We start from the raw sequence: 27,300 nt of genomic DNA on the forward strand, positions 1-27,300 counted from the left end.
CAGCATAATTGCTCTCGCGTGCGGCCGCCCCGTCAGATTGCCCGGGACTCTTTCGAGCCAGGTGAGCAGGAATCTGGAGCACCCCTTCCGGCCGGGGATGCCTCTCCCACCAGAGCTTCCGGCTCTTCTTCCCTGTATTAATTGAAACTATCCGTCTAAGGGTCGGGACCGCGCGCGCGGCGTAAAGACGGGATCCTTCTACCACGCCGTGCCGCGGGAATCCGCCATTTTCCCGTTAGACGCGCGTAAGAGGGAAAGAGAGTCGAGGAGCGGCGGTTGCCGGGGGAGGTTGGCGTCTGCGGGGGTGGATTGGCGCAGCGCCGGGCTCCTTTGAGAATTTCGCTGTAAGACACTCGGGTGCGCCGTGGCAGTTTCAATTTAGATAATTAATGATACGAGCGCAGGTTAGGTACAGTTAGTACAGTAAGACCGAGTGGAAAACAGTTTCCAACCCCACCCCCTCTGCGCGCCCGCCACCACCCTCGACGTCGTCCTCCACCACCTCCGGGCCACCCTCTACGTACTCTCTACGAGAGTTTCTCGAGACGGCGTAGTACCTTCTGCCATCGCGAGAGAGTTTGGTGACGGGGGTGCCACCGGGGGGGAGGCTGCAAAAGGAGTAGGACGGTTCGTGCACGCCGGTGGGAGGAGAAGGTGTCGTCCGCGGGGCAGCGACGCAAGGGCCGGCTGTGTGTGCACGGCTCGTTTTATCTCCTCTTAGAGATGGCGAGGAGGTAGGCGGTGGTTTTCAATGCAACCCACCCTTTCACCTTCCTATTTTCCAACTCCTCCAGCTAGCCTCCCTCTCTCTCTCTTCCTCAACCCCTCCCGCTCCTTTCTATGTATATATATATATATATATATATATATATATATATATATATATATATATATATATATATGCATACACATATATTTCTCTATCTCACCCCGCGTCTCGCCGGGCCACCCTCCCCGCCCACCCCCGTCCAACGACTCGCGATTCTCGACGCGCTGCGACGACGGGAGAACGCCAGGATACCTACCTACCTAGCTACCTACCTACCTACCTACCTACCTACCAGGGAAATTGAATTCAATTTCGAGATGAATATCGAATCGAACGAACAGCGGAGCAAACTCGAGCGAGCTTCGACCTTCGCTTTCCACCTTTCTCTTTGTCGGTCTTACGAACCGACCCGCGTCTCTGCAGCCCTCGCGATACCCGGCTCGATCACCTCCTGCACGGATCCTCCTCCTCCACCTCCTCCTCCTCATCCTCCTCCTGTCCCCCTTTTCCTTCCAGCGCACCAGCCCCGCAGACTTCCATCTACCCTTTTCCGCCAGCGTCGCCGCCCCCCGACGCCGTGCCCCGTCAACCCTCTCGAACTCGTTCGCTCGATTTCGTCGAGGGCTTTCGAGGCACGTTCGACGGAACTCGCGACGATTTAATTCGCCGATCTTGCCCGGCGGACCGCCCGCAACGGCGAGCCTTTCGTTTCTGTCTTTTAATTAGAGGAAATAGTGGCCGGCACCGTTTAGCAGCCCGCTATTTGCCGCGCCGTCGATCGGCGCTGATAATAAGATGCGGCAAGGTGCTCGCGAGGGAATTCGGATGGTCTGTCGAAGCGAAATTGGGAGCTGGTATCGGTCGCGGTTTTTTGGTTTGTCGAATATTGATCGATGATTTTTTGCTTTTGGTGCTTTGGGGAGAGTGGTTTGTAGGGGAACTTGGTGTTCGAGGTCTAGGAGCTGTTGATTTGTAATTTATTTGGAATTCAGGAGCACTGTTAATTTATGTTGCGTCGTGCGAAGCACTGAATTTATATGTCCATTAAAGAATTTGTAACTCGATTGAAGAATTTATGTTATGACCAGTTGAAGAATTTCTGTATGAATCGAAATATTTATGTGCGAACGGAAGAATTCTTGAATGAATTAAAGAGTTCGTGTGTGAGATAAAAAAATTCTTGCACGAGTTAAAAAATTCTTGCATTAGCTTGAAGAATGCGCGTATGAATTATAAAGTTCTTGCGTTAATGAAACAATTTGTATATGAATTATATAATTTATACACGAGTTAAAGAATTTGTACGTGAATTGAATAATTTTTTCACGAATTAAATAATTTGTACGTGAATGAAACAATTTGTACGCGAATGAAACAATTTTTACATGAATTAAATAATTTGTACACGAATTAAATAATTTGTATACGAATGAAGTAATTTCTGTACGAATTAAAGAATTTGTATACGAATGAAAGAATTTACGAATCGAAGAATTCGCGTGCGAATGAAGGAACGTCGTACACGATCGAATGGAAAGTATTATGAGGCAGATTGATATTGGATTTTTCGAAGCGTACCGGAAGCGAGATGAGCAGGGGCCGTTGATCAGTCCGGCCGGTGGACGCGGAAGGGCGGCGAAATTGCAATTTGCAAACCGTTTAACGGCCGCTTAGGTCCATTCTCGTGCGAAAACTTGCACGGTCCAAGTTCCCGGAAGTCCCCCTAACGACTTAATTGTACACTTGTCGCCTTTGAGAACTTAAGTTTCTCCACCCGGGCCACGACAATGAGCATTGTCGTCCTTTGTGGACACGTCGCTGTCCGCAACACCGTACACGAGACCCGATCGAGAGATCCACGGGAAACAATGCCCGTGAAAAATGTCGCTGAAACAATGGGCCTTCTTAATTAAACAATTAGAGACGTGTCGTTGATCGTTGCCCGGAAGTCTTTAACGAAGGTCCGTTCGTTCTAAAGAATTTTAATTGGCGGCCGGATCGGTCCGTGACGACGCGGACGTAAAAATGATCTTCATAGAAAATTGTTCGAACGTTATAGAAAATTATTTTACACGCCTGAACAAAATTTATTGTTCGCAATACTGTCGGTAATATTTGTTTTTTCATTTTTAAACATCGCTTCTTGTTTTCTACTATTTTTTTCCGGGGAAAACTTGCGTTACAAATTTAATTATTCCTCGTTTGTATAATAATTTTTATAGCGCTCAAACAAATATTTCTAATTAGTTTCCAAATGTAGCAACAAAAAAAAAGGATTAATTACTTTTTTCATAAGCAGAGACTGAGATGATCGAGTTGCATGGCTTATTTTGTTTAAATTGTTCAGTGATTAATTTTCAGACGCGCATTTCTTAAATATTCAATTAATTATTATTATTATTATTAATCATCGGCGAGTCGTTGGTCTCTGTTTGAACAGTTTCGGTTTTGTACGTTCCGTTCCGACGGGTCTTTTTTATCGAACGACGCGATATCGGCGGTTAGAAATAATTGAATAAACTGCAAATTTCGAAATTGGTTCCGTGACACGACAGCGTTTTAATTATTTTGCGAGCGATTAACGCGCTCGATATTCCCAATCTCCGAGGCGATTCTGTGGGCGTCGCGACGCTCGTCCGCCGTCGGAAAATGGCTGCGCGGCCTGGCTAGGACACTGCGGGATTCTTCCTTCCATTCTCTCTTCTGTTCGCCGAAATCATTTCGACCCCGAATTTCAATAATTTTTATTTTTTATAATCAAGGGAAAATCGTACATTCTCCGTCTTTCGCCTATAATAATCGACGATTTAAAATTAATTCCAACGAATAGACAGATGCCACTACGCATCAATCTTTTATCACGAAATTTTTGTAAACTGTCGCAGAATATTTTTAGCAAAATTCGGCCGGCAAAATGACGGTGAAAAGTTAAACAAATATTCGATATAAATTGCTCTGAAATAATACAATTTATTCGGTATAAATTGCTCTGAAATAATACAATTTATTCAGAAATTGCTCTCCCAGAAAAATATAATTAAAAACCCGCGTTTTTGGATCAGAATAATTAATCTTCCTCGGAATTAGTTAATTCGCGTAATATCCGAGATTTTGAAAAATCAGAATCGACGCGAGCACTCGAAAAATTCTATGAAAAATAAGATACAAAATTACGAACGAGTATCGCGCTCGCGATAATTTTTTCGCTCTATAGAAGAAATCAAATTCTACGCGTCTATGAATCATTTAAAAACACAGCCTAGCATAAACTAGCTACAATAAAAAAACAAATTTCGAGAAACAGAATTATTTATTTGCCCCGGCAACGGGGCGCGCAGAAACGGAACGAGACATTCGCGATGCTCGGCCGACGAAGCAAAAATCTTGCTAGCTAAAAAGAGATTCGCTTAATTCGCGTAATATCCGAGATTTTGGAAAATCGGAATCGACGCGAGCACTCGAAAAATTCTATGAAAAATAAGATACAAAATTACGAACGAGTATCGCGCTCGCGATAATTTCTGCGCTCTATAGAAGAAATCAAATTCTACGCGTCTATGAATCATTTAAAAACACAGCCTAGCATAAACTAATAAAAAAACAAATTTCGAGGAACAGAATTATTTATTTGCCCCGGCAACGGGGCGCGCAGAAACGGAACGAGACATTCGCGGTGCTCGGCCGACGAAGCAAAAATCCCCGAAGTCGAGCACGAGCTTGTAAGAAGCTTGCTAAAAAGAGATTCGCTTAATTCGCGGCGATTGTTGTCGAACGGAGAGGGTTCCTCGGACGGGTTTCCGTCGACCCTCGGGCAAGAATTTCCATCGCGGCGTTCCTCCAAGTCTCCGGTCCGTCGAGACAAGTTTCCGGTGGACGTTTCCTTGGAGTCCTCGGGCCGTCAGGGCCGACTTGACCAGTCGCTGACTGGTCAGTATCTATTTGCGGAGCACGCAAGTAGAAACAACGATAACAGGTTACTAGGACCAGTCCTGTGGGAATTCTGGCAGCGTTGTCCCACATTCACGGCCCACGGAAAGCGAGTCTGTTTTCACAATGCTCATCGGGGCCGCCGCGTTGCGATTCTCACGTGACTGGTCAGCAACGGGTGTCCAACAGGTTTATCTTACGAAGTGGCCGAGACCTCGCCGACGCCGATCTCAGATACCGAACTTGACAGTCCCGTATCGTTTCTGGCCGAAGGAACATCGCGATATTTTATTCACGCCGCGCTCCGACTATTCGACGCTGTCGGCGCACTTTTATCGTTCCGAATTTTCTCGTCGATTTGTCGCCTAAATATTTTTAGCATCCACGCGTCCTGTCGATTTCTCGCCTAACTATTTTTATCATCCGCGCGTCCAGTCGATTTCTCGCTTAACTATTTTTTATCATCCACGCGTTCATTCCTCGCGCGATTGTATTTATTCTTTAGCCGAGTGTTATTTTTGTTTCTCAAGCTGGGTGTTTTATTCTTATTCTTTAAGTCAGGTGTTTTATTTTTGATTGGAAGACGGTTCTGTTGGAAGAGGGTTGAATTTATTTATCGACGACTTTGTTGCTGATTATTTCACCGTCTCTTCGAAACAGACGCTTCGGCAATATTTATTAACGTGAATTTTCTCAGACACCGGGACGAATTATTCAATTTCCACGCGTCCATTTCTCGCGCGATTGTATTTATTCTTTAGCCGAGTGTTATTTTTGTTTTCCATGCTGGGTGTTTTATTTTTATTCTTTAAGCCGGGTGTTTTATTTTTGATTGGAAGATGGTTCTGTTGGAAGAGGGCTGAATTTATTTATCGACGACTTTATTGCTGATTATTTCATCGTCTCTTCGAAACAGACGCTTCGGCAATATTTATTAACATGAATTTTCTCAGACACCGGGACGAATTATTCAATTTCCTTTTTACTTTAATGATTGACAGGGGAGGAATTTAATTACCGATTGATTTAAGATGGCGGTTTAAATGCGAAGGCTCGGATATCAATTTTACTGGAATATTATTACAGTTTATTGTTTATTCAACCAGATTTTACGGTCCTATCTGCTCGGGAACGTCTATAATCATTTTCTACATTATCGTGTGTTTATAATTTACGATGAGAGACAGTGAACAAAAAGGAACTTCGGAGAATAGCATAGACCGTATCTAAATTCGAGCAGCCGTGATTAGACGATAAAGAATACTGTCTAATTTTTTTAAACATTATCAGCTTGAATGCAACATTTTTAAGTCCGTCGATAAAAATCTATGGAACGTAGAATCTCTTCTTGGGCGAACCAAGAACAAGCTAAAAAACAGTCTAAAAAACTCGCTGTAAAAACATTAGGACACGAAAGAAATCATAGCACTCGATACCCTAATCACTGGACAATTAACTGCAGTAAATTCTCTCTAATTCTTTCCGTCACGCTAGATTCACGGAATCCGTCAAAGTGACGGGTCACTAATTTTTTAATTTACGATCATTTATATCGTAAAGATACATTTACGAGTTTATTTATTCAATTTATATGTTACTTACAATTTATGTTATAATAACACTTGTTAAAAATCAGAATAAATGTCTTATTGTTACTTTTACAAACTAATATAAAACAGTTGATTTTTTGTGCTCCAATCCAGCGTTAAACAAAAATGTACAATCTGGGAAGAGAATAATTCGATAATTAGAGAATAATTAAGAGAACTATTCTCGCCTCGCGCCTCCAATTATAATTATCGAACCATAAAAATGCGCCGCGAGGCTCGAACAATCGCACCCCCTCATCCCAATAAATGTCTTATTGTTACTTTTACAAACTAATATAAACCAGTTAATTTTTTGTGCTCCGTGAATCCAGCGTTAAACAAAAATGTACAATTTGGGAAGCGAATAATTCGATAATTACAGAACAATTAAAAGAACTATTCTCGCCTCGCGCCTCCAATTATAATTATCGAACTATAAAAATGCGCCACGAGGCTCGAACAATCCCCTTTTCCCCATTTGTTTACGAACTGAGAGAAAATCAGAGATAATTTACCGCATAGCATCGACCAAAAGGAGTCAAACGAGTGTCCAAAAAATCGCGAAAAATCTTAATCGAAATCCGATGGACCCGATCTCCGTCGACGCCGAACGAGCGAGCCGAGTCGAGCGGATTCTTGGCGAGCATAATCGTCCGTGTTTGGAAACCGAGAGTAGTCGGAGGGAAGATTAATCGATCGGCGGCGATGCAGTCGGACGGTGCGAGAATTAAATCATTTTCCGCGATACTCGGCGGCACGAAGTAAAAGGGGGGAATCCGTGCTTGGAAAACGGAGAGCTGCCGGGCAGACACCTTCTTTCTCATTCCGGATTATGTAACCGAGAGGAGGCGAGAGAGCGCCGGGGGTGTGTGCGAACGGTGAATGCCTGGGCGGGCGGGCGAGAGGGGCGCGGGGTTGGAGACCCGGTGGAAAACGGTGGTGCGAAAACACGCTTCTCCGTGAAACAGTCGGACCCTCGTTTCGACGTTTTAATTGTTTCGTGCTCGCGGCGCGAGAAGGTAGAACAGAAAGAGAAACCGTGGGCGCGGAGGCCCGGGGGGGGAGGGCGGACGGACGGGGGGAGGAACGGTATAAATATACGGGGACGTTTAAAAAGTGCTTAAACGCGTAGCCGGCCACCTAGCCCACCCCGGGTTGCGGTAACGAGGGTGAGACCGGCGAAAATTTAGCGTAAAAACCCGCAGGTTAAGCGAGAATTAAGAGCCGACATGGAGAACCATCCGCAGAGTGAATTAAACGAGTTTGCTCGCTTTCTTCGGCCGCGACTCCATTGACGGTATCGTCGCCGCCGATACGTCGACCCCTTTGCTCCCATTTTTCCCATTTTCGTACGCCTCTTTCGCTTTCGATTCCTACGGTTCGAGTGGGATTTTTGTCTCTTGACGCGCGGAATGCTCTTTGAATTTTGACGCTTAAAAATGAAACTGCAAGAGAAGTTTCGAATGAAAGTTTACGAATTTTGAAGATATTTAAATCTGATAGTAATAAACGAAAGATTTGGAAATCAACCCCCTGAGTAATTTGAGAAAATTCAGTGAAAAGAAATATCTGCTTTTTGTATTAATTGGCAGTTTATTAAAATTAATTGTAAAACGTAAATAATAGTAAAAGAACGTAGTAATTGTCAAACGAAAGATTTGGAAATCAACCCCCCGAGTAAAATGAGAAAGTGCAGTGAAAAGAAGTATCTGCTTTTCGTATTAATTTCGTAGTTTTCGTATTAATTGCCAGTTTATGTTAATTGCATAAAGATCGTAGACGGAAGTTTTTGTAAAATATCATTGATTGAACAATGTGGTTCACACGAAGAATACGTAAAGAATAAGGGTTGATATTTTTGTATGATCCTGCTTCTTTTGCTTCCGATTCTTGCAATTTTCGTTTTCATTCTTTGATCTGGAATTTATGGTTTCTGCTGTGTGGGGAGGAAGATTTGCTCTTCGCTTTTCTCATCGAAATGACTTCGGAGGAAATGGTTCCGAGTAATCTCATTTTTTCGGGATCAAATGGCCAGACAGAAAATAGCATTATTCCTTGCCAATTTAGCGGACGAAGGCTCCTTTGACGGCTCCAATCGAGTTTGTCCATTTCACCCTCTTTTTAATTTCATTCGATTCGAATTCGCTGTAACCCGTTTCACTCGAGTATGTTGCTGATAACGTTTAGAAATTTTCGCAACTAATAATCTAGAATGTACGTGGGGAACAGGGGTGGTAACGTTGAGAGGGTGGTCTCTCTTCCTTCGTATTCGTTTCCCATTTGAAAATCGATCGAATGAAAACAGTCTGCGAGATGGAATTCTTCTCTCCGCGAATAGAACGATATTTCTCATTTTCGCCATCTACGATTAGCATGAAAGTTATTAAAATACTAAATATATATAAATATATATATATATATATATATATATATATATATATATATATATATATATATATAAACACATAGTACTTGTGTTGAATATTTTATATTGTCACGAGACGAATGTCAGAAATGTCGCAAGATTTATCAATTGACTTTCCAAACGCCATTCTACCACTTGGAATTGATTGTTATTCTTGGAATAATTGTTGCATCCATGTGAGACTTCTTTACAATTTTGAAAGTTAAGAAACACGCGAATGACGTGTGTTATGTCAGTTTTTTTTTTATTAAAGGCGCGTTGTACGAAACAGTGATTAATAAAATCGACGGGGTCAATGGATCACAGTGGTAACAATAGGTGAAGCATGTCTGCGGGAAAGATGAATTTCCAAGCTTGTGTATCTTACAAGTTACAAGATTAGGATAACGTGCTTGCAGCCGTTCATCATTTGTACAGTGTTTGCAGGGAGGAGATACGATATCCGAACCTACATACTGATTTCCAAGCATTTAGAATCCTGGATTTAAAACCACAACGTGGAGCAGAATAATATATATTCGATAAGAACTGAGAATTTTACGTCGACTGTTATTAAAAATTGCGAAAAATCGCAGCCAGTTCCAGATCGCAAAAATAAAAAATTGCAGCGTGAAACGACATACTTCAACAGAGAAAGAAACCGAGAATTCTACGTCAGCTGTTAATAAAAATTGGCAAAAAATACCAGCCACTTTCAGATCGCAAAAATAATGCAATCGCAGAAACGATATTCCTCAACAGAAAAAGAACTGAGAATTCTACGTCGACTGTTAATAAAAATTGACAAAAATACTAGCATCTGCCAAAACAAAAAGAATCTGAAATCACGCAGCAACGAAATACAGTAAAAATTCTCCCTAATTTCCCTTCAACTCGTACACGAAAATGGACAATTCGTGAAATCTCTGCCAACTATCCGAGCCTCGCAGCTCATTTTTATAGTGTCCAATTGTCAACAATTATAAAACGCGGCGCAAAGTTATATTAATATATATTATTTATTATAGGTTACATTAGGTTATAGGTTATATAGGCATATAGGTTTATAGGTTATATTAATATATTATTGTACCTCCTCTTCCCAGATTGTCCATTTTCGTTTTAAAATCCGAAGGAAAATCGGGGAGAATTTAACCGTAACGATTCGTCCGGAACACGTTCGTCGAATCCGGGCAAAAATATCGCGGCAGAGCCGTCGATCGTTCGCGTATCGCGGCGACCGTGTGGATTCGGAAAATTCATCATTCGGCGGGCAGTCGATAGGGGCGGCAGCGTGGGCGTCCCGCGTGGGGTGGTTTTCAGGCGTATGCACAGGACCGATCGACGAGCAGAGATTTGCCCGAGTTCGACGACGTTCAAAATTTGAATTTGCCACGGGTATTCATTTCGCGGCGGACCCGGCGGCCCGACTTGCCTGGGCTTTCTCAGATATATGGAAATTTCCTTAGCCAGCGCCGTATTCAGAGGGGAGGCCAAGTAATATAAATTCAAATCAGTCCCTGTTTTCTCACACAACAAACTTGGAGGAACTCCGGAGCTGGTTCTCCGACGGTAGTTACTGCCTCCTTCCTGCGCGCCCCTGCCGCCCTCCGCGGAACTAAGTACCCTCCTGTCCTGCCGGTTGCCACCCCCTTAATGAAGATATGTGACAGGGCCAACCACCATACGAATCTCTGCCTCCTCCTTCTTCGTCTGGGAAACTGTGCCGATTAATCCTCCAAAATCCCCGCCTATCTCCCACCTGAAAAAGGAATATGAATCTTGGGGGGGATGGGGGGAGAGGGACCGCGTTCTCAAGGAACCCGTAAAACTCACCCCTGTGCATTCACGCTGATCGATCATCTTCGTCCTCGAGCTGGCATTTCCAGCTTTCGGCAATTATTTGGCAAATATTTTGGAGCTCTGTTTCGACTTTTATGTGGATTTTTATCGATTTTGTTTCATCGACCGCTGTATAATATAATTAAATTGAATCGCGATTAAACTTGCAAGAGATACACCTTTGTCGATCATAAGTTTTCAAGAGGGTAGAAAAGAGCGTATTTATGATGCGAGTGCAAGGTAATATCTTCATTTTGGCTCGACGTTGTCTCAAGAATATTTTCAAATCGTTTATTCCGTGAGGTAAGAGGACGAAGAAGTCTTTTTTATTATTATTCTATTTTTATTATTATATTATCGTATACACTCGATTATTGAGCCTTCGAATTTAATATCGCGAAAAATTGCACACGGTTTCTGTCAACCCCCTCTGACCTCGATAATCTAAAAACTTAAACAGGGGTTGTTTCGAAGAGACCGTGGACTCGACGCATCCACGCGAAATTCTAAACAATGAAAAATCTGCAATTGATTCTTATCACAAAGAAATTACGATGAGGAATAAGAATCCGGCACCCCCGTTTCTGGCTGTTGAATGTAAAATCAATTTTCCTCGGCGCATAGAAGGCGGCGTAGGGGTGGGGTAGGGGACGACTCGGTTGCGGATGGGGCAGGAATACGAATTTCGGTTTCTAATCTCGAAGGAGTTCCAGCGATGGCGGCCGAGGGAAGGCCCGCGTTCCGTGTTCCTTTCCGTTCCCTTTCCACCGCAGTTGCCGCCTTAATACCCATCGCGATTTCCATAATCTTGGGAGGCGCTCCCGCATCCCCTTATAATATAATAATATTCGCCGCAGAAGGCTCGGCATACGCGCAGCCCCCGCGCGGCCCTGCAAAATGGCCGACCACGTTAATGCCCCCTTAATATTTAGGGATCTCGCGTGTCCGCCGTTCCGAAGCCGAAGCACCGACGCCTTCGCCCCTCCTACGCCCTCTTAAAATCCACTTTGCCGTACGCGTTAGGCTTAAATACGCGCGAGGGGGTTGCTTAATTTCGCCCGGTGTCTTCGGGACGTACGACCTTACGGCCACCACCATCGCGCTTAGGCTCGCGAAGATATCCTAAATTCGAAGGAATTTATTGCTCGCTGTCGCGCAGGCTTAATTTCAACCGGATCGAGGATAAGTGGCCATTGTTGTTCTTGCGGTGTTTTCGTAAAATCTGCTCTCCACTGTTTCTGCTCTCCGACGGATCTTTTTGGCGGAGGGGCGGAAGGGGTTTGGGGATTATTCGTGGCTCCGGTTGAACGAGCTTTTTATTTAACCGTGCTGCGAATTGGAAATTTATTCTAGTTCGGTTGTTATTGCAACATCGCGATTCTCTTGTCGGAGGAATAATTCAGTTTTACGGTGCACGCGCGAAAAGTGAAGTTACGAGCAAGTTATTTCCCGGCGCGAATAATTAATTGTGCACCAGAATCTGCTAAATCGATGAACTCGAGGATATTACGCGTATATCTACTCTGTTCTCGCTCGTCGAACACGCATTTGTGTACGTAGGACACGATGAAAATTTTCGAATTGAACAATACTTTGGACTGACATGGTGTGCACTTTTTAAATTGTCGTACTCGTCGCAACTGGGGGAGGATTTTTGTATGGATGCTAAACTGCCGCGTTTCTGATGATATTTGCTGTAACATTACATATAATTTTAAGTAAAATAGTAGACTGCAAAGTTCGACAGAATTTTGGTACAATTTTTATATATTTCTAATATAAAAACGCTGCTACTTTTGCCAATCGAAAAATTCTCTAAACGTCTGAACGTAGTATTTCGATCTTCTGGTACCTCTGTTGTTTATTAAATAAATAAGAATTCTACGAAATTATTCCAGGCATATTATAACAATTCTTTAAATCCATATTCCTATAAAACAAGCAATTACAATTCAAATAAGAAAAATTCATTTTATAGCTAAATAAGAAGTCAACCCCTCGACAACAACCTAATAATGAAATCTCTACGTGAATCTTCAACAAATCCGAAATAGGTTAAGCAAGCCTCTGTTAAAAATAATCTCGATTCTCCCCGAAACTCCACCCTTCGCCCATCCTCCATTCACATCCCCCAGAAAACTCCATTGACCGCCGGGCGATCCGTTTCTTCACAGAACTTCCCACCCCACGGGTCCACCCCCGGAAACTCAATCAGCTCCTTTCGCGGTTTAATGGCGGCGATAGGGTTCGAGGCAAGGGTCGTAGAAAAGAGGGAGAGGGAGATAAAGAGAGAGAAAGAGAGAGAGAGATAAAGACAGTGAGAGAGAAATAAAGAGAGACAGATATATATATATATATATAGAGAGAGAGAGAGAGAGAAAGAGAGAGAGAGAGAGAGAGAGAAAGAGAGGGAGAAAGAGATAGAGAGAGAGAAAGAGATCTAGAGAGAGAGAGAGAGAAAGAGAGAGAAAGAGATCTAGAGAGAGAGAAAGAGGGAGAAAGAGATCTAGAGAGAGAGAGGAAGAGAGAGAGAGAGAGAGAGAGAGAGCGCGCAGGTATATATAGAACGGGGGTCGCGGAGTCGGCGGCTGCAGGGTTTCGCAACTATTCGGGGCATCTGAAAAGTCAAAATTCGCAGTCGTGGCCCGCCTTTTGCAGTCCCCGGGCCCGCCGCGCCTCCCTCTTAGCTGGCAACGGCGTTGCAAGCAGAAACGTAGCTAGGTATTGCCGGAGTTCTCAGGGTTTCGAGTCTGCTGACGATGCGGGGGTGGCGGGTGCCGCGTGTACGTGCAGGTGGCCCGCCGGCATGTGTGTGTGTGTGTGTGCGCGCGCGCGCGTAACGATGGTCCGGTGGTAGTTGGGAAAAGGGGGACGCGCCCACCCTCCCGCCCCCGGTGCAGCCACCCTGCGAGCCCCTCGCGTCTTGCCTTACCCCTCCGTCAACCCCTGAAACGACGATACCGGGGGCGCGCGGGGCTGCCGGAGGGTGGAGGAAGCCGAGCCAGAGAGAGTCTAAGGTAGATTATATTATTTCTCCGCCCCCGCCGGGGGCTCACCCGCCATTTTGTGAATGTTAAATCATTTATTGATCCAAGAAGGTGGCACTCACCCTCCTCTACCTCCGCTCGACCTACCCCCTAGCCGGCTAGAACTCACGGCAGCCTCCCCCTCGCCGCGCCGCCACGCCACGCCACCCGGCCGACGTCTGAAAGGGGCCGATCCTTATTCCGCGAAGCGAATTTATATGTTCGCCCCTCTATCTGCTGCGTGTAGACGATGCCTGCTGCCTTCCGACGTTGTGTGCCTACAACAAGGTCTCCCTCTCCCTCCCTTTCTCTTCCGTTTTCATCGCGAGGGAACGGTAGACAGAGAGAGAGAGAAGAAAACCGAGAGAAAGAGAGAGAGACGCTGGTCTACTGCGAGAGGTAGACTCTCCGAGAGACTCTCGTCTCCCTCGGCTAGCCCAGTACCAGAATTTCGGAACGACCGGCGAATTTATGGTCTCGCGAGGCTCGATTCCGATCCGACCGGCCGCACGCCGCCACCCCCGCAAGCTATTCCTTTAGACTTCGTCCGGCCTCAGACGGCACCCTTATCCCAACGCCGTCCCAAGCTTCTTGAATAATAGTTGCCCGTTTCCGGCCGGTGCTCTCCTCCTCGTCCTCCGAAGATCCCGGGGCTTTTCGCCGGATTTATCCGCGCCAGCACGAGACAACCGGCCACGATCGCGCATCCCCCTGCCCCGCTCGCCGTGGAACACGTGATTTTGACATTTATTTAGAGCCGGCGAACGCTGGGTTTGCCCGGTCGCGTTTGCGGCCGAGATTGCCGCGGCTTCGGCGTCGGCTTCCCTCGTCCTGGATCTTCGCTCCTCGATCGAGTTTTTTAGGTTATCTGAGAACCACTCCGGATCTTCGCTGGAGATCTATGGAATTTGTTGTCTTACAAAGTTGCGTATCTTTTGACATTTTTCGAGAATGTTTCCTCGAGGTTGTGGTTCTTTTATCGGTTTTTATTCGTTTACAATGCTGAACTGGTTTTTTAAGGGTAGCTTGCTCTTGATGTATCGTCGTCGTTTTGAATTTTTTTGTGGAATTTTAGTCGGGGATTCGACTGATTTAGGTGACTGATTAATACGCTGCGTATCTTTGTGCAGAGTTATAATTTCACGCGTTATTTTGTTAATATTCAGAATTATAGAAAAATTCTCTCTGTGGAATGTAGTATTGCTCACGATTATTGCTGATGATATATATAATAATATATTGCTGAATAATATTGCTAATAATAATATTGCTAAATATATATTGCTGATTATATATATAAATAATTGCTAATTTATATATATTTAGATAATTTAGATTAGATAATTGCTAACGATTGCTAACGATAAAATAAAAATGCTATTGGTTTTTGGTGCACCGACGAAGCGGAGGGATGATGAATGGTGATGGTGAAGAGGGGTCGTGTTAATTGCGAGGGTTGGTTATTAATCAGGCTAAAAACTTTCCTTCTGAGTGCTATGTATGCAATCGAAGAACAGATTTTCACACATGTATTTACACTAGCTTTCCTAACATCGAACTTGGCGTAATCGATTAAACGTTTTAAGAAAATTCATTTGTTAATAGACAATTCTAAAGAGTCTAAAATACTATTATAGAATTTGGTTTCTTATGTAAAGAGTCCCAGAACATTCAATATAATGCAACCAGGAATAAAATTGTGAACTAGGAAGATATCTTTTCTTCTATTTTTAATCTTTATGTTGCAAAACTAGGAAAAAAGTATTTCTAAAAATAGACAGTGCATATAACAAGCTCAAAATAAATGAAAGAATTCATCCCCACTAGTGACAAAATCTTCCAGAAAACGATGAACATGTGAAGAGCTCCTATTAAAAAAAAAACTACCCCGCCTTTCAACCCTAAGAAGTGTACAACGATGTGGATTTTTTAAAAATAGGTATATAGATTTCTATATATATAAATAAATAATTTTACTATATATAATATAGTATAGCATAGTATAGTACAATATTATACATACAATAAATAAATTTCTATACAAATAAATAGATTTCTATGTAAACTGTAAATATAAAAATCGCAGAAGAATTTCAAGAATTCATCCCTCGAATATAAAATCCCAGAGAAAAAGGATTCAGACGCGCAGACCTCGTGACGAAGAAACTAGCCTAAATCTTTACGTACCATGAATAATTGTACTTCCAAATAGACCGCGAATGGAACAAAAAGATCACAACAATTCGTCTCCACGAACACGAAGATCCGGAAGGACGGATTCGAGAACGGAGGATTCGTAGTGTCGAGAAACTATCCCCTCGGTGAGCCTCGAGGAGGGGCTGAAGAAGGTCGCGCGGAAGAAGAAAAGTATGCAAAGTATGCGAAGAATTCCGGTTTAAAGGGGCAAGTTAACGCGCAGGCTCGCCCGTCGGAAAAAGGCGATTTTTCCACGCGCAGAATCGTAAAAATCCGGCGAGCGGTGAAGAAGGGGTTGCCGACGAAAGGGGAGCGGTAGGGACCAAGGAACGAGCCTGCCTGAAAAATAAGGGCGAGGTCAGTTGGCCGCGAACCGTGGAAAAATTCACGCAAATTCCCGCGTTCCGCGAATTGCCTCGAACTTCGGGGCTGTTCTCGCGTCCGAGAGGTGTCGCGATTCACGGAAACCGGAAACGCTACTTGATCATTGGGTGATGGATACGTATATGGTGGTTTGCAGGTGGATATACTCGTACCTCAGAGTGGATACATAACATCGATAAAGCAATTTGGAATTTATCCAGCTTCCAGCTTGTCTGGAACTTAACGGAGTTGCTTTAACTTTTGAGATCTGTTCCGTCGAGGGGGTGAGTTCTCCAAAATTAATTCTCGTCGTGATTCTTAGTCCCAAGTATTCGTTCTCGTGCGAAGAGTTCGGTTCGTTGAACAGTTAATCTGTCAGTATATTATTTTTTAATATGTTCCTCCAATTTTTTTGATGGCTTCTTTTTCTTTTAATTGTTTATTTTTATTTTATTTTCGTGGTTCTTTAAAATTGGAGAACATTTTTATATTTCCAAAAATTGATCCGATTGGCGCGTAATAATTGAGCTAACGATATTGTAAGATTCACTGGTGGATAATAATACAATGTACGTCGAAAAATAATCATAGTTTTTATAGCACGCGACTGTGACAATTGTTAAAAGTTACAGTTATTCTTTTATCAATTGATTACAGCTACCATTTAATTTATCAGTTAAAATATACAAAATTAGTTAACAAATACATTTAACTTTGAAAAATAAACGTTTTAAACAAACTGAAAATTCTAAAATGCGAAAGATCCAAATAAAAATCCGTTCACCGGAAAAATAAAAAATAAGAAGTCCGTCAAATGTACATAATTCGCTTGAATTCACCCAAATTGAATTTACAGTGTCCATAATTAGTCCAAAAAATCTCTCGCTGAAGCTCTCCCAATATTTCCGGAGGGTAGTAGTGCACCCTAAAATCTCCATCGACCAAATAATTACCAAACCCTTGCATCACTCTAATAAAAAAATACAAAAAACCCAGCAAAATGATCAACGACCCCTGGAACAAGGGTTGCAACGCAGCGAAACAATTCCGGATGGACCGCCGGGCGGCCGAAAAGCCGCGAAAACACGCCGTAAATGTGGACGATGACGGCGGGCGTGCAGGTCGCGCGCGATCATCGAATTCCTCGCGAGTTCGTCATCGACGGGTGACGGTCGGCTGCGATTTTTTCCGGATGCCATACCAAAGGGGGAGTGGGGGTGGAAGGCGCGACGCGGCATCCGTCGAGAGGAGGGGCGGCGGGCGTCGATGCGGTCTCTCGACGAACGACGATCACGCGACGCGGCCGGCGATCGCAATTTCGTCAGCAATTCGAAAATCGGCCGGCGGTGGTTCGGGCTCGCGGAGGATCGTGCTGCGGCCGAAACGGACGCGGCGGAAGACGGCGGGGAAAAAGCCGGCGAAAGAAATGGCGAAAGCGGCGCGCGGCGAGGTGCCCGCAAGTGCCCTAACTATCTCGCAGCTGGAATTCGGAGCACGGTGATTATATGGACAGGACAGCGAAATCTCGGCGGTCGTCGAAATTTGCGGGACGGACGCGGCCCTCCCCCGCCCCTGCCGCTCCCGGCCTCGCAACCATGTCCGAATTCGCATTCCGACACACCGAATCGTTCCCCCGTCCAAGCCGCCCCCGCCCCCCGTGTCCCCCGGTCCCGCCGCCCGTCTCCGACGGACGTCGACACTCTCTTTTGCCACCCTCGCTCGCACGCCCACGCTTCCGGCCGAGAGCCGGGAACGATCGGCGAACGGTGCGCGTGCAAAATGTTGCGCCCCAACGATGCCCAGACGGCGTCCGGCTCGCCGAAACGCGATCTTGCGGACGATCACGGATGATTCGCGGGATTCGATCGGGGCTGGAATCGTGGCGGCGCGTGTCGCGTTCTCCTCGTTACGGAAAACTTGGAGCGTTGATGTTGTTCTCGCTGACGCGTGCATTGTTTACTGACGTTTTCTTGGCTCTTTTTTACGTTGTCTCGTTTTCTTGCGTTGTCTTGTTCGCTAACACGCGTCTCGTTCGAATTTATTGCTAAGACGATTTAGAGTTAACCCTTTGATATATCGTTCGATATATCACCGGTTACTGCGGTTAGAAATTTGTCGATTAAAGTAATCTGTTAGAGGGGGGGGTGAAAACTGATGCTTATTGTGCGCCTAAATCTGCTTGAATGCTTAAATATTGAGGACAAAAGATTATTAGTATTTTATTAGAATTTCAATGGACGGAATAATATCTATACTAAGATAAGTTATTATTAGGAAAATGTATTTCATGATTTGTCGAACTCGAACTTGGGAAGGGTTGAATGACTTTTGACTCTATGCGAGCTAAACGAAAGATCATTTGAAGAAGCTTTGCTTGAGTAGCGTTTCAAGCAAGTTGAGAGCTATGATATAAATATGAACTTAGAGTGTAAATATAGAGTATAAACTAGATAAATATAGAAATAAATATAGTAAAATATAGTAAACATAGTAAATATTGTGCAATATAGTAATATATGTATATAAATATAGTAAATATAGCAAATATAGTAAAATATAGTAAATATAGTAAACATAGTACAATATAGTAATATATATAAATATAATAAATATAGCAAATATAATAAAATATAGTAATATATATAAATATATATTAATATGGTACTATAATTATAGTATTAATATTTACTATGCTATATTAATATAGTACAGTAAATATATAAATATGTAAATATAGTATAAATACAGTACATATAGTATAAAATATATATAGATAAATATACTAAAAATAGAATATAAATATAGAGTATAAATATAGAATATAAATCCAGAGTATAAATCTAACGTACAAATGAAGAGTATAAACCTGGAGTACGAATCTACTGCACCAACCCTCTCGGATAAATACGGAACACCCTCTCGTTCTAAATTCTCTGGAAATCCCATTCCGAGGGGATTAAAAACGACGAAGAAATATCGCCTAATTACGTGAGCGATTTTATGGGAACGCTGACACAGTTCCCGCGCCGTCAGAAAGTCTCCCTGTAGTTGTAATTAAATCAAAATGTTCCCCGGTAAAAGTGTACCGAAAACAACGGGCGTTGAGCGCGTTTCAAAACTTTTAATCGAGCACTTTATAATCCCCTCTCCGAAGCGGATCAACATCCGCGTAACTCCGTTCTCCCCGGCTTTCGTGATAAAAATCGACTGTAAGCAGCGCGCGCGGATTGGAACCGCGCGTACACGCGTGTTCGAACATCCCCCGGTCTCGAGGAGGATTGATCCCCCGGCTCCGGACGACTCGATTTACGGGGAGCTATCGAATATATTCGAGAGCGAGAAATATTCGCGTGTTCGTCAAAAAAAAGTATGCGCGCAAAATTATTCAGTTTAATCCGTTCGACGATCATTCGAGCCTCGAGAATGTTGCTCAACCCTTCGCACTCGAAGCTGTTTTAACTGTAAATATAAAATCATTTTTCTCACTTATAGTATTTTTTATTTTACATGATAAAATGCATTTTATGCATATGAAATTGATTTTTGGGACACGGACAACAGTTACACTCTTAACAATTCTTTAAATCTGAACTGTGTTAATATAAAGAATTATCTTAAAACGTGATGTAACAAATTTTTAGTGGTGCTTCTGAGTCAACATTCGAGTGCAAAGGGTTAAGAGTTTAGCATGTGGACGTTGACGTTCGTTGCTCGCCAATCGCGTAAACGTTGCAACACGAGCAAGACAAAATTCTTATGTTCTTCGATAACATTATTTATACTCTTCGAAACGTTTGTAAAATATAAATGCTGGATCGTTTGTTCAAGAAAATTGTTTCAATATTGTTGAAAGGGTGGCAATAAATTGTCGGTGGACGAGCAGGAACTGCAAGTCGAATTTAATCTAAAATAATACAATCTATTACTTTTTTTTAAAAAGGGAAGATCTATGCATTCGTGATAAAAGGGAGTAGCAACAATTGAAAATTGTAAACAGATTAAAAGTGCTTCAGAATCTCGATGCATTATTTTCCAATGACTTAAAAAAAGATGCTTTCCAGTGCATTAATGAAAAATAGTGCATCTTTCTGGTGCATTACTGATAGATGCATTATTTTTCAACGCCTTCAAACTTTAAAAAAAAGATGCTTTAGAGTGCATTATTAATAGATTTACTATTTCTCAATAACATCAAATTTAAATAAAGAAAAGCGCTTTCTAGTTTCTTTCTATCCCTTGCAAATAAATGCACACAGAATTTTGAATCTGCATAAAAATCGATGCAACGTCATCCATCTACAAATAAAACATGCTTCGCATTGTTACAACAATCACCAGCTCTTCCTAATCTTCGTTCCCCGATCACTGTCCCCACGAAAACGACGCTTCTTGGCCCGCAACCTCGGAAATTTCCACTTTCTTCATGGTTTTCCCTAAAAAATAAAAAGAAGAATGGTTGCCGGTGCAGAGGTTAGTTTATCGGGAAGCCTCTCGAGAGATCGTTGCAGGAGGCAGCAGACGGGAAGCTGGCTAGGCTTAGGCTCGTGGAAAATGCGGGATTTCAATTTGTTGGTCGAGTTCCGAGACGCGGAGAGCGTCAGGATCTAGGGTGCAGGTCGGAGGGTGTACGGGGCGCCATAGTTCGGTGGCCCCACCCCTGACGCGCTGCCGAGGCTAGGGTCGAGGAACGTTTCGTGGCGGCGAGACAGGGGCAAGGGGTGAGGCCGGAGGGGTGAGGCCGGGCAGGGCTGCGAATGATATAGGGGCGCCTGCGACGCCATTTTGAATTAGCTGTGCTTAGAGACCGGGAGGGAGAGAGATCGGCCGCGAACGACGAAAGAAGACGGATTCCGAGAGGGCTGAAAGAGAAAGGACCGGCAGGATGAGACAGAGGGGTGCTCGGTTGGGGGTGAGATTTTTAGGAGACTGTTAGCAATGGTTGCTCTCGCCCGTCTCTCTCTCCTTCTCTCTCTCTCTTCTGCCCTCCTTCTTCATCCTTCTCTATCTTTCTCTCTCTATTCTTTCTCTCTCCATTCTCTCTCTCTCTTTCTCTCTCCATTCTCTCTCTCTCTCTTTCTCTCTCTATTCTTTCTCTCTCCATTCTCTCTCTCTCTCTTTCTCTCTCTCTCTCTCCCTCTCTCTCTCTTTCTCTCTCTCTCTCTCTCTCTCTCTCTTCCTCTGTCCATTTCTCTCCCGGCTACACTTTCCATCCGTCCCTTCGCCGAAACTCTAAACGCAGTTTTACCCCTCTAAACAGCCCCGTAAGCTTTCGCTTTTGCGGAAAAAGATCCGCCGAACCCTTCCGGCCACTTCCTGACCCTGCGCCGCTCCTCGGCCACGTTTCCTTCGCTGGAACCGTATTACCGGCTCTTCGTGGGACCGCTCGAAAAAATTTATGGCGGTTTAATTCGGATTACCGAGTCGAGAATATGGCCGCGGGAACCGCGCTTCTGGGGTTCGCGCGATCGGCTGGTTACTTCTTGCTGGGAATCTTCTCCGGCGACTGTATTAATCGCTGTCTCTCTACTTTTTGTTCGCACCGGGATTCCGTGATCACCGTTCTATCGCAATTTCATGCAAATTTGTTCCACGAAGAGATCGTCACGACGAGATTGTTCTTTTCCGCTGGGAATTTTATTTTATCGATCGCCCTCTCGCGCCGCTTCGATTTCTGTCGCACTCGTGCGAAAAGTAATCTGATTAATGATTAACGTTTTTTGATTAACGATTCACGATTATGGTCGTCGCGAACCGCACGCTGTAGTTTCCGTTCGAAACTCGCCGATGGTCGCGACATCGGTGAACGACGATGTGCGATTTGGAAGAATTGTGTTCTTTCGTGTAAAATAATTTTTTAATAGTTTAGTAGATCGTTGAAAATCACACTGGTTATTATGAAATATTTTAACGAGTGTTACTCGAACGCGGTGATCGCGGGTCTTACTACTGTTACAGTTACGTTGATTTACGCTTGTTTATCAGGAATGAATTGTTACATGCGGCAGATCGTTCGTGTTCAATGTTTCCCAAGCTTCAATCCAATGTTTAAACATTGACGGCAGAAGGATAGAACCTTGTTTTAAAAGACAGTATGATGGCCAGTGTAATTAGCAATCTAAAATCAGCAGAAAAAGTAAAATTGATTTCCCGCGGCTGTAATAATTGTGTAAATTAAAAATCAATTTCTCCTTTCGAATTTCAACAATTATTCGTCGCTTCGAGTAACAGCAAAAATGCTTCTTAATTATTTCTAATATATATTTTGCTACTTATCGACGTTATTAATATATTTCTCACTTTAACTTATCGATATATATTAATAACGTTGATATATATATATATATATATATATATATATATATATATATATATAACAATATTATTAATTTATATAATATTTTCAGCTTGTTGCTTCGTCGATTTCCTATATTTTTCCTCGCTTCACAATTCAGAAACATCGTCGTTTTCGTCTTGCATCTTGCATCGTCGTGCAAGCATACCGAATCACAAGGAAAAACGAAAATTTCTTCGATTCGCTTCGAATTATATTTGTAATCGTCCCTTCGATCGTTCTCCTGAATTGGAATCGAAGAAAGAAAAAGGAGAAAAAGAAACGAAATTAAAACACGAAGAGCGGCGCGATGTAACAGGTGTCGTTCGATCGTATCACCGAACGCCCGTGAGACGCGTTTTTCGATCGCGCGAGGGCGAATTAAAAGTGGGAAACACGGATTATAACGACGAAGGGATGGAATGGGGAGGGGGGAGGAGGATCATTTATTATTAATGCGGTCGTGGACGGGGAATTTGCGCGCGCGATAAATCGGCGCGAGTCGGCGCGAGGGATTGTACAAACGGCGATGTGCAGTTGGCGGCCGGCGGCTCTCGATCGTTGGAAATTAGGTCGTCGACTTTTTATCGGGGCTCGTTAGCAGTCATTTAATTTCACGGCGATGTACGCGCCACGCCTGCGAAAACGGATTATCGGGACTATGGCAACGCGCGCGTATCGAATTACAAGCGGCCGGCAGCCGTGTAGAGACGCTTACAAAAATTAATTGGCCGATACACTGAATAATCAACCGGCACCCGGACCGTATAATTGCGCGTATTTAATTTGCCCCACGCAAATTCGGATCAGCGTCGAATCACGCTCGCGAATAATTTTATTATAATTACGGCATATCTCTCGGCTTTAACGATCCAGGCTCGACCCACGCGCGCCGGCAAAAACTCCGGGAAATCGTGGCGAACGATTTTTCCCGGTTTTATCGACCGTGCTCGATCGCGCCCCGAGCGATACGGAAAAAACAATTTAATGTGCCGCGAACGGGCGACTCGACGATCTGTAATTAGCGGAGACTACGCTACGAGTTCAGCGAATTTCATTAGGAAGCAACGAATGGGTATTTATATAACGAATCGCGGATCTGTTTTAGGAGAGTGCTTCGGTGCAATTGATCGCCGATTTGACCAATTTTTCTGCGACTCGAATGAAATTATAATTTACGCGTGATCAAAGAAACGCGTGCAATTTATTTCGAACGCGTTTCTCGTCGGTCTGAATAATTTGTCGTGGATAGATCGAGAATTGTCACGCGTTCATGTTGTACGAATTAATGTAATCGTAGCTTGAGGAAATTAATATAATCATCTGTTATGAAAATTAACAGAACCGTGTCTTGTAAAAATTGGTATAATCGCGTCTCATAGAAACTAATATAATTTTTATATTTGACTTTTGAATTTAAAGAAAGACGATTCAAGAACATATTTTTCAAACCTAATTTCTGCAAAACTGTAGATTTATTCCGATTAAAACGGTACAATTGAGTTATCGAATGAGAATTTCGAGACTTGTAATTAATGTTTTTTAATTTTGTCGTTAATATAAAATTTATAAAACTCCACCCCCCTCCACTCAGACACCCTTCTGCATTTTAAAGATTCACAACTCTATAAAAGAGCCATACAAGAAATTACATAAAAATCACCGATCCAATTTCAACCCCAATCAATGTCCATTACTCTAATCGCGAATGAAATGTTTGCCGAATATACAAGAGTATATAATATATTATAATATAGTATACATTAGTATATAGTATATAATATAATGTAAATGTATAGTATAATGGTAGATTAATAAATTTAGTATAGCAGTATTATACTAAATTAATAAATTTAGTATAACGATCTAAATTTATTAATTTAGTATAATATATTATATAGTATATCATATATCTAAGTACATATAATAGTATAAAAGAGCCATACAAAAAATTACATAAAAATCACCGTTCCAATTACAACCCCAATCTCTCTCTCTCTCTCTCTCTCTCTCTCTCTCTCTCTCTCTCTCTCTCTCAATGTCCATTACTCTATAATCGCGAATAAAATGTTCGCAGGATATCCGACAAAACTTTCCAAAAATCTCCGCAGTGATATAATCGCGAAAGCTCGACGCATGAGAGCAATATCACGTTCCCAAACTGTCGTTCGATAATAAAAAAAAGAAGAAGCGCTCGATCGGCCGGCAGCATTGTCAGCGTATTCGAATTACCTAATCGGGCATCAAAATTCCGGATCGCGCGGGAAGCAATGAACCGCGACGGTGAAAAATGCCGGTTCAATCATCGCGTCAAAGGGCGCGCGATCAGTCGATTAATTTCACAGTCGATCCTCGACCGTATGTTCCCTTCCCGTGGTTGATTTTCACGGGGCTGGACGGGCCGGGCCGGGCCGGGACCGGGGCTAGGCTGGTAATCGTTTCATTTGCCTCGATTCGTTTGACGCGATGTAATCCGGTCGCGTTGCGAGAGCTCGTCTGTCGCGTTAATTAGAAACTTCATTAGCGCCGGCCCGGCCGGACTGCGTCCCCGCTCGCGCGAGCGCGAGCGCGCGAATCGTGACGTTTAGGCGACGGGACGCGATGCGATGCGGCGATGGGAAGCGCGCATTTTTGCCACCGGGAACGGACATGCGGCATCGATCCGCCGGCGATTTTATTTATTCAAAGGGCCCCGGCCACTGCTAGCCTTGTTACGAATTTACAAGAGCCGAGCGCGTTCCGAACGGCGACACGCGGCGCTTGCGAATTCATCGACGCGCATCCGACGCAGCCCGTTGCAATTTTTACCGGCGATTTTCTCTCTCGTTAAATGCATACTCGATTAGCGAGCCGAGAGAACGCCGACGCGGCATTTTATTTGATATTTTCAACCCCGGTAAGAGGGGTTTCCTTTCACCCTTATTTTATTTGTAACATTTTTCTATCTAGCAAACATTATCTGGAAATATTTTCTGTACAATATTTTCCTAGAAGAATAATTACAGGTGCTTGGAAAATTTTTTCAGCGAGTAAAGACAATTTTAAAGTATTTTTTGTACAATGATTTGTTAGAAGAATAAATACAGATGCTGGTTAAATTTTTGTATCCAGTAACGTTACTTTTTAAACACTTTGTATAGATTATCTTGGTAAAATATCAGTTGCAGACGCTTGCAGAATATTCCTATCAAGTAAAAATTGTCTTGGAATATTTTTTATTCAATATTCTGCTTAAAGAATGGTCACAGATATTCGTAAAATTTTTCTATCAGATAAAGTTGATTGATTGAAAAATATTGAAAAATACCTCTCATGCAATGTCTTGCAAAAGCAATAATCACAGATGCATGCACAATGTGTCCATCCTGTTAAAAACAATTTTAGAACATGTTTAAATTCTCCGAATAATTACAGATGCTCGACAAATCATTTTACAACGTATTTCTCTGAAAATAAAATCCACAGCTATCCACAAGCCAAATCATCGAACATTTAAAAATCCATCCAGCGAAATCCTGCCGGAGAACGAAGTCAGCTTTTTCACGGAATCTTTTACCCTGCCGCCCTCTGTCATCCACCCCTCGCCGGCATTTTTCCCCACGGCCAGTTCCCTCTGTTACCGACGAACCCAGAAAAATCGATGCGCGACTCTACGAGCCACCAGAGATGGCGGTCTCCTCGATTTCCAGCGCCGATAAAGCAGTTCCCGGCGCGAAGCCACCCCTAAAACTCGCACACCCCTCCGCTGCCCCGAGTGGCACAATAAAATCCCAACGCGGGGCGCGTAATTTATTTTCCGATCAACGAGCACGGTCGTAGAATTAAAAGGAAAAATTTATCGTCCACGGCGAGAGCACAATTTCCCGGCGAATATCCGCTCGCGCGCCGGGGGGTTGCACCGTAGAATTCAGTGCACCGCGGCCACATGCATCAAGTGGCTTGTAAACTGCCCTTAAATTTGCCCGCTTTAAGCCGGGTAGCTACGCGGAAAAATCTATGACCCGGCTTAAAAGACGCCGCTTCTAATTGCTCGCCACGTCGCAGGCAGTTAAAGTAAGTCTCGCCGGGGCTAGGGGGGGGGGGTGGCGCCGAGAACGGTGCTCGAAATAAAAAGGAGAGCCGCGACGGCTGGATAGAAGGCATTCCCGTTGTTCCGCCATTTCCGGTGGCGGCGGAACGTAAACCCCTCGACACGATTAATTGCACGGTGAATTTTTCACCCCTAATTTAAAGCCGCGAACGTCGCGTCCGCGAAGCAAAGAATTCGAACGTAGAACTCTTCCCGTGGAAAGAGTCGGCTCGTCGAAATCCTCCGCACCGAATCGCGGCGGTGAAATTTTCATCCGGCGCCAGTTTCTTCCGGGAAGCAAAAAAAGGGCGAGAGGAGGGCGAGAAGAAGGGGTCGGAGAAGGGAGGCAGCGGAGGGAACAAGGAAAAATAAAACAAGGTACAAGAAGGGGCGAGCGCCGGTTCCGATGAAATTTATAATTTGCCGAAGTTGCTCGTGGCGAGGGCGATAATGGGGCCCCGGGTTGCTTTGGGTCTAGCCTCGTTCCTTTTTAAGTTTTAAATAGTTTCCCGCGAGTTTTAATTAGGAAATTCATCCCGCCGCTGCCGCCGCCGCACCTCTATTACGGCCGAGCCCGCCCGAGAAGACAGCTCGAGAACCGACCCGCTGCTGCTGCTGCTGCTGCTACTGCTGCAAGGAGCTGGGGGATGACGGCGGGGGCGGACGGTGAAAAAAGGGTAACGATCGTCGTTTTTCAGTTAACACCGTGGAAAATTGTAGCGAACTTCTAACGAGTATTAAAACACGAACTTCTCCTCGAGGAAATATTGTTTGTACGGGACTA

This window comes from Megalopta genalis, chromosome 11, assembly GCF_051020955.1.
Source record: "Megalopta genalis isolate 19385.01 chromosome 11, iyMegGena1_principal, whole genome shotgun sequence".
Classification (NCBI taxonomy): Eukaryota; Metazoa; Arthropoda; class Insecta; order Hymenoptera; family Halictidae; genus Megalopta; species Megalopta genalis.